Genomic DNA, 12,232 nt, shown 5'->3' on the forward strand with positions numbered 1-12,232 from the left:
ACCCGTTCCCTCCTAAACAGGAGGGACACGGGGGATCCCCTGCAGGGTAGGGCTGAGGACTACGTCCAGTTCTTAGCGGACAAAGTTGCTCGGTTTCGGTCGGAGTTGGACTCCGATTCTGCAGATCCAGCCGAGGCACAAGGGGATAATCTGGTAGACCACCCCTGGGTTGAGTTTCAGGATGTTGCCCCTGGGGACGTGGACAAGGCCATGAGAGCTGTGAGTGCCTCCACATGTGTACTGGACCCGTGCCCCTCCTGGCTGGTTGCTAACAGCAGGGAGGTGACACGGGGCTGGATCCAGGCGGTTGTTACCACCTCCCTTCGGGAGGGGGTCTTTCCCCCCGCACTTAAAGTGGCGGTGGTGAGACCCCTCCTGAAGAAACCATCCTTGGATCCAGCCGTTCTTAACAATTATCGTCCAGTCTCCAACCTCCCCTTTGTGGGGAAGGTTGTTGAGAAGGTGGTGGCCTTTCAGCTCCAGCGGTCCTTGGAGGAAGCTAGCTATCTTGACCCATTCCAGTCCGGCTTCAGGCCTGGCTACAGCACAGAAACCGCTTTGGTCGCATTGACCGATGACCTCTGGAGAGCCAGGGACGGAGGCTTCGCCTCCATCCTGGTTCTCCTTGACCTCTCAGCGGCTTTCGATACCATCGACCATGGTATCCTTCTGCGACGACTGCGGGAGGTGGGGGTGGGAGGCACTGTTTTGCAGTGGTTCTCCTCTTACCTCTCGGACAGGTCGCAGTCAGTGTTAGTTGGAGGGCAGAGATCGACCCCTAGGCCCCTAACATATGGGGTGCCGCAGGGTTCGGTCTTGTCCCCCCTACTTTTCAACATCTACATGAAACCGCTGGGCGAGATCATTCGGCGGCACGGGATAAAATACCACCAGTATGCGGACGATACTCAGTTGTATCTGTCCGCCCCGTGCCAACTCAATGAAGCGGTGGACGTGATGAACCAGGGACTTGAAGCTGTTAGGGACTGGATGAGGGCTAACAAACTCGTGCTCAACCCAGATAAGACCGAGTGGCTGTTGTGTTTCCCTCCCACCAATCCGGCAAGTATTCCACCTCTCAGGCTGGGGGGTTAAACATTATACCCCTCAGACAGGGTCCTCAACTTGGGAGTCCTCCTGGACCCACAGCTGACTTTCGAACACTATTTGTCAGCTGTGACCAGGGGGGCATTTGCCCAGGTTCGCCTGGTGCACCAGTTGCGCCCCTACCTGAACCGGGAGGCTCTCACAACAGTCACTCGTGCCCTTGTGACCTCTAGGCTGGAGTACTACAATGTGCTCTACATGGGGCTGCCCTTGAAGAGTATTCGGCGACTTCAGCTAGTCCAGAATGCAGCCGCGCGAGCGATTGTGGGTGCACCTCGCTTCACCCACATAACACCTATCCTCCACGAGCTGCACTGGCTACCTGTCGATCTCCGGGTGCGCTTCAAGGTGCTACTTGTCACCCATAAAGCCCTACATGGTAGTGGATCTGGGTACTTGAGAGACCGCCTACTGCCAATTACCTCCACGCGACCTATTAGATCTCATCGATTAGGCCTCCTCCGAGTTCCATCTGCCGGTCAATGCCGACTGGCAACTACGCGGAGGAGAGCCTTCTCGGTGGTAGCTCCGACCCTATGGAACGATCTCCCCGTGGAGATTCGTACCCTCACCACCCTCCAGACCTTCCGCACAGCCCTCAGAATCTGGCTATCCCGTCAGGCCTGGGGCTAAGACTGTAACCCGCCCGAATGGTATGAATGTTGTGTTTTTTAATTATGTATTGTCTTATATGTTAAAAAGTTTGTCTCCCCCTCCCCCTTGGATTGTGAGCCGCCCTGAGTCCCCCCAGGGAAAAGGGCAGCATATAAATATTAAAAAGAAGAAAAGAAGAAAGAAAGAACCTCCCGACCTGCAAAGCCCTGCATGGCTATTGTTGTTGTTGTTTTGTTGTTGTTATTGTTATTATTGTTGTTGTTGTTTGTTCTTAGTTTCTTCTATTTGTTATTTTATTTATATTGTTATATTGTTATTTATATTTATTTTATTTATATTGTTAAATTTTGTTTATATTGCTAGAAATAAAAGCAATGGTTAAAAATAGTTTAAACGACTCAAATGTCTATACACCAATGCACAGAGTATGAGGAATAAACAGGGTGAATTAGAAATTCAAGTAAATGAGGGCAGATACTATATTGTGGCCATTACAAAAACTTGGTGGGATGAAATCCACAAATGGAACATATAGCTAGAAGGATTTAAATTATTTAAAAGTAATAGACCAAATAAAAGAGGAGGTGGAATTGCACAATATATAAGAAATAAGTACATCTTTACAGAAATAGAGCACAACAATGATGAGAACTATCTTGAATGCATTTGGGTCAATATTAAAGGTTGGACGGAAATGACATTTCCATAGTTCTATAGTTCAAGCCACCCAACCAAGCAGAGGAAGTAGATGAACATTTTGCTAGTCAGCTAACTAAGGTATGTAGGAATCACACCACAATAGTAATGAGGGATTTTAACTACCCTGATATCAACTGGGAAACAAACTCTGCACCAAGTGGAAGATCCAACAGGTTCCTAACAAACCTAGCAGACAACTTTGTTTCCCAAAAAGTAGAGAAGGGAACAAGGGGATCAGCCATATTGGACTTAATTCTCACTAACAGAGAGGAAATTATAGAAGGTGTTGAAGCCACATGAATCCTGGAGGCAAGTGACCATGCAATATTGGAATTCAACATTATGCCAACACAAGTAGTAGAACAAAAACAAACTAGAGTCTTGGACTTTAAAAGAGCTAATTTCAATAAACTTAGAGACAGCTTGGGAAGAATTCCATGGATGAGACTCTTCAAGGGGAAAACAACTCAAGAAGCTTGGGAAATTTTGAAAAATGAGATTACAAAAGCCCAATATAACACAATACCAATGAAGAAGAAATACCAGCTGCAGTTATTCACTTAAGAATTGTGGCAAGAAAGGTGGTATAGTGACCAAAGTTACAATGGCATTGAAAAAAGTGACTGATGACCATTTTTCACACTTAGCGACCATTTTCACACTTAGCGACCATTGCAACATCCTCATGGTCACGTGATCAAAATTTTGATGTTTGGCAACAGATTCGTATTTATGATGGTTTCAGTGTCCTGGGGACATTTTAATTGCCTTTTGACAAAGTCAAATGCGGAAACCAGATTCACTTATGTTACTAACTTATCAGCTGCAGTTATTCACTTAGGAACTGTGGCAAGAAAGGTGTTATAATGGGCTTAGTGACCAAAGTTACAATGGCATTGAAAAAAGTGACTGATGACCATTTTTCACACTTAGCGACCATTTAGCGACCATTTTCACACTTAGCGACCTTTGCAGCATCCTCATGGTCACGCAATCAAAATGTTGATGTTTGGCAACTGATTCGTATTTATGATGGTTTCAGTGTCCTGGGGACATTTTAATTGCCTTTTGACAAAGTCAAATGGGGAAACCAGATTCACTTATGTTACTAACTTATCAGCTGCAGTTATTCACTTAAGAACTGTGGCAAGAAAGGTGGTATAGTGACCAAAGTTACAATGGCATTGAAAAAAGTTACTGATGACCATTTTTCAAACTTAGCGACCATTTTCACACTTAGCGACCATTGCAGCATCCTCATGGTTATGCGATCAAAATGTTGATGTTTGGCAACTGATTCGTATTTTTGATGGTTTCAGTGTCCTGGGGACATTTTAATTGCCTTTTGACAAAGTCAAATGGGGAAACCAGATTCACTTATGTTACTAACTTATCAGCTGCAGTTATTCACTTAAGAACTGTGGCAAGAAAGGTGTTATAATGGGCTTAGTGACCAAAGTTACAATGGCATTGAAAAAAGTGACTGATGACCATTTTTCACACTTAGCGACCATATTCACACTTAGCGACCGTTGCAGCATCCTCATGGTCACGCGATCAAAATGTTGATGTTTGGCAACAGATTCGTATTTATGATGGTTTCACTGTCCTGGGGTCACTTTAATTGCCTTTTGTGAATTTTGACAAAGTCAAATGGGGAAACCAGATTCATTTATGTTACTAACTTATCAGCTGCAGTTATTCACTTAAGAACTGTGGCAAGAAAGGTGGTATAGTGACCAAAGTTACAATGTCATTGAAAAAAGTGACTGATGACCATTTTTTAAACTTAGTGACCATTTTAACACTTAGCGACCGTTGCAGCATCTGTAAACCGTTTCTGACTCTGTAAACCGCTTAGAGAGGGCTGAAAGCCCTATGAAGCGGTATATAAGTCTAACTGCTATTGCTATTGCTATTTTCAATTCAAGGAATATTCAGTGATCCCATCAACACAGACACAGTTTGCTAAATATTCCATCAGCTACACGCGTTTTGTTAATCTTTCAGTTATTTGTTTATTATTTATTTGTTTGTTTGTTTAATATTTATTTATTTATTTATTTATTTATTTATTTATTTATTTATTTAGTGTAGGGCAACTACATGGACTTATAGTGGTTCAAATGTTAACGTCCAGTCCACCGAGCCATTCAAGGACATTGTCCACATTGAAAAAATCAGACATTAGGCTAGTGCAAGCTCTCGATGGACACTCAGACACGATGCGATGGATATTTTGTCAAGGAGCACCACGGTCACAGTGAGAGTTTGAGACACCACCCCACTCAACAATGAGTCCTGGCAGACACCATGCTGGGCATGGATCCCACTCAGAGCTGACCCCTGCTGGTGAGGAAGGTAAACACCTTAAGACCGTTGCCACGTATTTAGAGAGCCAGGAGTTCTATAAGATGTCTGACTGCCAACTGTCATTAACTGCCAATTCTTCAGTGTAGTCTGGCTGCCAATTCTTGCTAGTTGTTTGATTCACACTACTATCCAGGATGCACCACGAGGAGGCAAACTAGTATCACACCCCGTAGCTTTCAGATATGAAAGCTTCAAACAGATATAAGCATTTATGCATGACTTAAGATATGAATTTATGATTTGAAAATCTTTTTTAAAATGCTATATTACAGTGACCTGAGAGAGATGATTCAAATCATTTTTTTCTCAATAAAATTAAATTATTATTATTGTTGTTGTAGTAGTTGTTGTTATTTTGAACAAGTTGGGAAACAATTCATTTATGCAACTGTCTTGTTTTATCCTATCCATTTGTGCCAAAACTATTTATTTGTATACAGCCAAAAACCAGTGCTCTGAACCAACTATACGACTTCATCATATAGCCAAATTTCATTTGCTATTTGAATGTATCAAGATACTGTATATTCATAATATAATGTAATGTAATGTAATGTATTGTAATGTAATGTAATGTAATGTAATGTAATGTAATGTAATGTAATGTAATGTAATATAATATGTATAAAAATGAAAAGAGGGACACATAGCTAAAACAGACTAACAAGAAATAGCTCAAATCTGCAAGGACAAAATCAGGAAAATTAAGTTTTAGAATGAACTAAGATGTGCAACAAATGCCAAAATAATTTTAAAAATTCAAAATGTAAAATCAAAAAAACGTTAAGGAAACAATTGGTCAACTAATGGGGGAAGTTGGCTAGGAGGTCAGGGGTAAGGGGAGAAAGTGTAATTCATTTTTTTGCATTTGACTTTAAACAAAAGGGAAAGAAAACACAGCAATCTATCAAAGGCAGGACCATAGGACACAGATTGGAGTACAAATCAAAGTAGGCAAGCAAACTGTAATAGAAAACTGTTGTGGCCCAGCAGGAGCCGTTGGAGCTGCCACCAGACTCCGACAGTGAGGGCCCCTCTGAGTCGGCTCTGGAGCATGTGGACAGGGTTCCGACTCTGAGCAGGGCACAGAGAGGCTGGTTGGCACAGAGAGGCTGGTTGGGTGGAGGCACCTGAGCCTTGGACCAGTGGGGAGGAGACAAGGGAGAGTGAGCTGGAGGCCAGTAGTGAGTTGTTCCTGGATGCACGCCATCGAAGAGCAACTAGGCGTCAGGAACAATTACGCAATTACAGGAGGTGATTGTACTCAGCTGGTGGTTATTAGGTTCCTCTACAGACTATAAAAGCTACTTGTGCACACGCCCCTCTTTGCAGAAGTCAACACAGGATTGAATGTCGGAGGACAGTACTGTGAGCTTGGCAGGCTGGATTGCTGCCAAGCTTTATCTGTGTTTATTGCTGCCTGAGTTTGTCTGAGTTGCTGCCAAGGTCCTTATCTGTTTGTTCTGCTTGGCTTTCAGCCACCAAGGTCTTGGTGTCTTGCAATTAAAGTACATTCCAGTTAAGCTTGTCTCGGCATTCGTTACTGGACGGAGGAGGGGCATTACAATGGCATTGAAAAAAGTGACTGATGACCATTTTTCACACTTAGCGACCATTTAGCAACCATTTTCACACTTAGCAACCGTTGCAGCATCCTTATGGTCACATGATCAAAATTTTGATGTTTGGCAACAGATTTGTATTTATGATGGTTTCAGTGTCCTGTGGTCATTTTAATTGCCTTTTGAAAAAGTCAAATGGGAAAACCAGATTCACTTATGTTACTAACTTATCAGCTGCAGTTATTCACTTAAGAACTGTGGCAAGAAAGGCGGTATAGTGACCAAAGTTACAATGGCATTGAAAAAAGTGACTGATAACCATTTTTCAAACTTAGCGACCATTTCCACACTTAGCGACCGTTGCAGCATCCTCAAGGTCACGCGATCAAAATTTTGATGTTTGGCAACAGATTCGTATTTATGATGGTTTCAGTGTCCTGGGGACATTTTAATTGCCTTTTGACAAAGTCAAATGAGGAAACCACATTCACTTATGTTACTAACTTATCAGCTGCAGTTATTCACTTAGGAACTGTGGCAAGAAAGGTGTTATAATGGGCTTAGTGACCAAAGTTACAATGGCATTGAAAAAAGTGACTGATGACCATTTTTCACACTTAGCGACCATTTTCACACTTAGCGACCATTGAGGCATCCTGATGGTCACGTGATCAAAATGTTGATGTTTGGCAACAGATTCGTATTTATGATGGTTTCAGTGTCCTGGGGTCATTTTAACTGCCATTTGACAAAGTCAAATGGGGAAACCAGATTCACTTATGTTACTAACTTATCAGCTGCAGTTATTCACTTAGGAACTGTGGCAAGAAAGGTGGTATAGTGACCAAAGTTACAATGTCATTGAAAAAAGTGACTGATGACCATTTTTCAAACTTAGCGACCATTTTCACACTTAGCGACCGTTGCAGCATCTGTAAACCGTTTCTGACTCTGTAAACCGCTTAGAGAGGGCTGAAAGCCCTATGAAGCGGTATATAAGTCTAACTGCTATTGCTATTGCTATTTTCAATTCAAGGAATATTCAGTGATCCCATCAACACAGACACAGTTTGCTAAATATTCCATCAGCTACACGCGTTTTGTTAATCTTTCAGTTATTTGTTTATTATTTATTTGTTTGTTTGTTTAATATTTATTTATTTATTTATTTATTCATTTATTTATTTATTTATTTATTTATTTATTTAGTGTAGGGCAACTACATGGACTTATAGTGGTTCAAATGTTAACGTCCAGTCCACCGAGCCATTCAAGGACATTGTCCACATTGAAAAAATCAGACATTAGGCTAGTGCAAGCTCTCGATGGACACTCAGACACGATGCGATGGATATTTTGTCAAGGAGCACCACGGTCACAGTGAGAGTTTGAGACACCACCCCACTCAACAATGAGTCCTGGCAGACACCATGCTGGGCACGGATCCCACTCAGAGCTGACCCCTGCTGGTGAGGAAGGTAAACACCTTAAGACCGTTGCCACGTATTTAGAGAGCCAGGAGTTCTATAAGATGTCTGACTGCCAACTGTCATTAACTGCCAATTCTTCAGTGTAGTCTGGCTGCCAATTCTTGCTAGTTGTTTGATTCACACTACTATCCAGGATGCACCACGAGGAGGCAAACTAGTATCACACCCCGTAGCTTTCAGATATGAAAGCTTCAAACAGATATAAGCATTTATGCATGACTTAAGATATGAATTTAGGATTTGAAAATCTTTTTAAAAATGCTATATTACAGTGACCTGAGAGAGATGATTCAAATCAATTTTTTCTCAATAAAATGAAATTATTATTATTGTTGTTTTAGTAGTTGTTGTTATTTTGAACAAGTTGGGAAACAATTCATTTATGCAACTGTCTTGTTTTATCCTATCCATTTGTGCCAAAACTATTTATTTGTATACAGCCAAAAACCAGTGCTCTGAACCAACTATACGACTTCATCATATAGCCAAATTTCATTTGCTATTTGAATGTATCAAGATACTGTATATTCATAATATAATGTAATGTAATATGTATAAAAATGAAAAGAGGGACACATAGCTAAAACAGACTAACAAGAAATAGCTCAAATCTGCAAGGACAAAATCAGGAAAATTAAGTTTTAGAATGAACTAAGATGTGCAACAAATGGCAAAATAATTTTAAAAATTCAAAATGTAAAATCAAGAAAACAGTTAAGGAAACAATTGGTCAACTAATGTGGGAAGTTGGCTAGGAGGTCAGGGGTAAGGGGAGAAAGTGTAATTCATTTTTTTTGCATTTGACTTTAAACAAAAGGGAAAGAAAACACAGCAATCTATCAAAGGCAGGACCATAGGACACAGATTGGAGTACAAATCAAAGTAGGCAAGCAAACTGTAATAGAAAACTGTTGTGGCCCAGCAGGAGCTGTTGGAGCTGCCACCAGACTCCGACAGTGAGGGCCCCTCTGAGTCGGCTCTGGAGCATGTGGACAGGGTTCCGACTCCGAGCAGGGCACAGAGAGGCTGGTTGGCCACCAGGAGGCACCTGAGCCTTGGACCAGTGGGGAGGAGACAAGGGAGAGTGAGACGGAGGCCAGTAGTGAGTTGTTCCTGGATGCATGCTATCGAAGAGCTACTAGGCGTCAGGAACAATTACGCAATTACAGGAGGTGATTGTACTCAGCTGGTGGTCATTAGGCTCCTCTCCAGACTATAAAAGCTACTTGTGCACACGCCCCTCTTTGCAGAAGTCAACACAGGATTGAATGTCGGAGGACAGTACTGTGATCTTGGCAGGCTGGATTGCTGCCAAGCCTTATCTGTGTTTATTGCTGCCTGAGTTTGTTTGAGTTGCTGCCAAGGTCCTTATCTGTTTGTTCTGCTTGGCTTTCAGCCACCAAGGTCTTGGTGCCTTGCAATTAAAGTACATTCCAGTTAAGCTTGTCTCGGCATTCATTACTGGACGGAGGAGGGGGTCAAAACAGAAAATCTATCCACCCTAGATAAGTTCCATTCACCAGGAGCAGGTGGATTGCATTCCAGAATTCTGAGGAAGCTAGCAAGATGTAATCTTATGTAATCTCTTGAGGGGCTGTCATTGATTTATTCTCAAAGGGACTTGAGGTCAGAACAAGAAGAAACGGATAGAAGATCATTAAAGAGAGATCTAACCCAGAATTAAGGAGAAAATTCCTGACAGTGAGAACGGCTTGCTTCCAGAAGTTGTGAGTGCTCCATTACTGGAGGTTTTCAAGAAGAGATTGGATAACAATTTGTCTGGAATAGTATAGGGTCTCCTGCTTGGTCAGGGTTTAGGACTAGAAGACCTCCAAGGTAACTTCAAATTCTGTTATTCTTTGATTCGATGATCCTTGATTGCTTCGTCTTTTATTCCCTATTTGCTTTTCTGAATATGCTGATAAGATTATTATTTTCTCTCTTCACAATTAGACTAAAACCTGCCATTTCATATATTGTAAGGGGATTTGCTAGATACAATTGAACCAAATCTTACGTATATTGAAATATAAAGCGTAATAGCAATAGTACAATGTCACACGTTGAAAAGGAGTCAAAAAGTAGTATGTGTGAATGCTTATTTATTTACTTAGATATTTTATATGCCCACCTTCCTTACATATAAGCTCAGGGCAGGCAATTGACAAGTTGAACTTAAGGCTGGGCAAACAACGTTAATTTTGACTCACTAACAATTTGAATGACTTGAAATAATTATGAGCTATTATGTTATATAATTATGAGCTATTATGTTATATAATAGAGCTGAGGTGGCGCAGTGGTTAAATGCAGCACTGCAGGCTACTTCAGCTGACTGCAGTTCTGCAGTTCAGCTGTTCAAATCTCACCGGCTCAAGGTTGACTCAGCCTTCCTTCCATCCTTCCGAGGTGGGTGAAATGAGGACCCAGACTGTGGGGGCGATATGCTGACTCTGTAAACCGTTTAGAGAGGGCTGAAAGCCCTATGAAGCGGTACATAAGTCTAACTGCTATTGCTATTGCTAATTCAAAAAAATATTATGCATGTTCAAATACATCTCTACATGCATACAAGATCCTATTAATGAAAGATACACAAAAATGAATGAAACCCTTGTCCTGTCCACCCATGCCTCGGAGGCTGGTACTAGTATGCAGTGGTATTTCCCCTTTGCTATCAGAATGACTGTATCCTTCAGCACAGATGGGGAAAGAAAATTGCTCAGATTTTGCAATAAAAACAAGGTTGGCTATGGGAGCACCTGCTTTTCACTGTTTAATAAAACAGAGGTCCCTTCATGTCTGCTCATCTGTTTACTCTTGCACAAATTATTTTTTGTACTCCATTGACAAAGATAAATGATGGGATTAATATATATTGAAGAAGTCTCTGTGAACAGTTTGCAAGCAGAGGAAAAGGATTGGCATTATTTCCCTCAGGTAACACAGCACAAACCAACTGGATTAAGACTCATTTGCTGTGGGGCTTAGATGTGATCCAGCACCATTAGTGGAACATCATTTAGAAAAATTGCTTTTTTTTAAATGAAATTAGACTGACTTTCATTATCTTGCTTAGGCCACACAGGAAAAACTTTTTTTTTTTTTGCCCCCAGTGGGAAAATAAAAATCCGGTCTGCAAAAATATACAACTGTTGATATTGATGATTTTTATCTGTAGCTACAAATACATTTTTGATTAGTCTACTAAGCAGGCACCACTGAAGGGGTAAGTAGTTAGCAGACATTATTGCTTAACCTTTTGTGAGATATACACAGGGGTCCATGAAGTAAGGCCGGGGGGAAGAAGAATGGTGATGCACACACGACATCATCACACGATCTGCAATTCATTCCTTTGTATATATGTAATGGTGGAATTTGCGTGATGAGATCATACCATGTGTGAGATTATTGCCATCAATGCCACTGGAGGAACAATTCATCTACAGGTTAGCTTCTAAGAAAAAGTTCTAAAGAAATTGTACAGCAATTCTATTTTTTTTGCTTCTTGGCACATTTAGCTACTGGAATAACAACAGAGATGGAACTAACTATAAAAATGGATCACAAAAATGATTATACATAGTCGCTTAGGACAGACACACAAAAAGGTAATTATGACCAAATTTAGCAATAGCAATAGCAGTTAGACTTATATACCGCTTCATAGGGCTTTCAGCCCTCTCTAAGCGGTTTACAGAGTCAGCATATTGCCCCCAACAACAATCCGGGTCCTCATTTTACCCACCTCGGAAGGATGGAAGGCTGAGTCAACCCTGAGCCGGTGAGATTTGAACAGCCGAACTGCAGAACTGCAGTCAGCTGAAGTAGCCTGCAGTGCTGCATTTAACCACTGTGCCACCTTGGCTCTAAATTTGACTTTTTGACAGCTGGGCCTCTTTCCCAGTGATTGCATTTTCAGCATTCAGCAACCAGCCTGCTTTTATGGCCATTGGCAGCGTCCCACATCCATGTGATCATATTTACTTCCATTTACAAACACTGCAGACAATGGGTTTGCTTAATGACCCTGACATTCACTTAATGACTGTGGATTCATTTAACCACCATCACAAAAAGTGTCATAAAATCAAGGCAGTCATGTGATGACCCATTTAATGACTGGCACAACGTAAGACCATAATTCTGGGATCAATTAGTCGTAAGTCAAGGAGTACCTGTAATGAGCTGGGAACAGCAGCCCTACAATACAGTTAGGTCTCAGTAGTACAGATAATGAATCTTACAAAGTGATATTTGTATGGGAAATATGGTAAATTGGTTTGAGCTAGACAGAAATAGGCAATGAAAATGTTTTAAAAATTTTACGTCTTTATTAATGAAATATTACACTAAAGGATAACAAGAATACACTTATAATTT

Source organism: Thamnophis elegans, chromosome 6, assembly GCF_009769535.1.
Source record: "Thamnophis elegans isolate rThaEle1 chromosome 6, rThaEle1.pri, whole genome shotgun sequence".
NCBI classification, from domain to species: domain Eukaryota; kingdom Metazoa; phylum Chordata; class Lepidosauria; order Squamata; family Colubridae; genus Thamnophis; species Thamnophis elegans.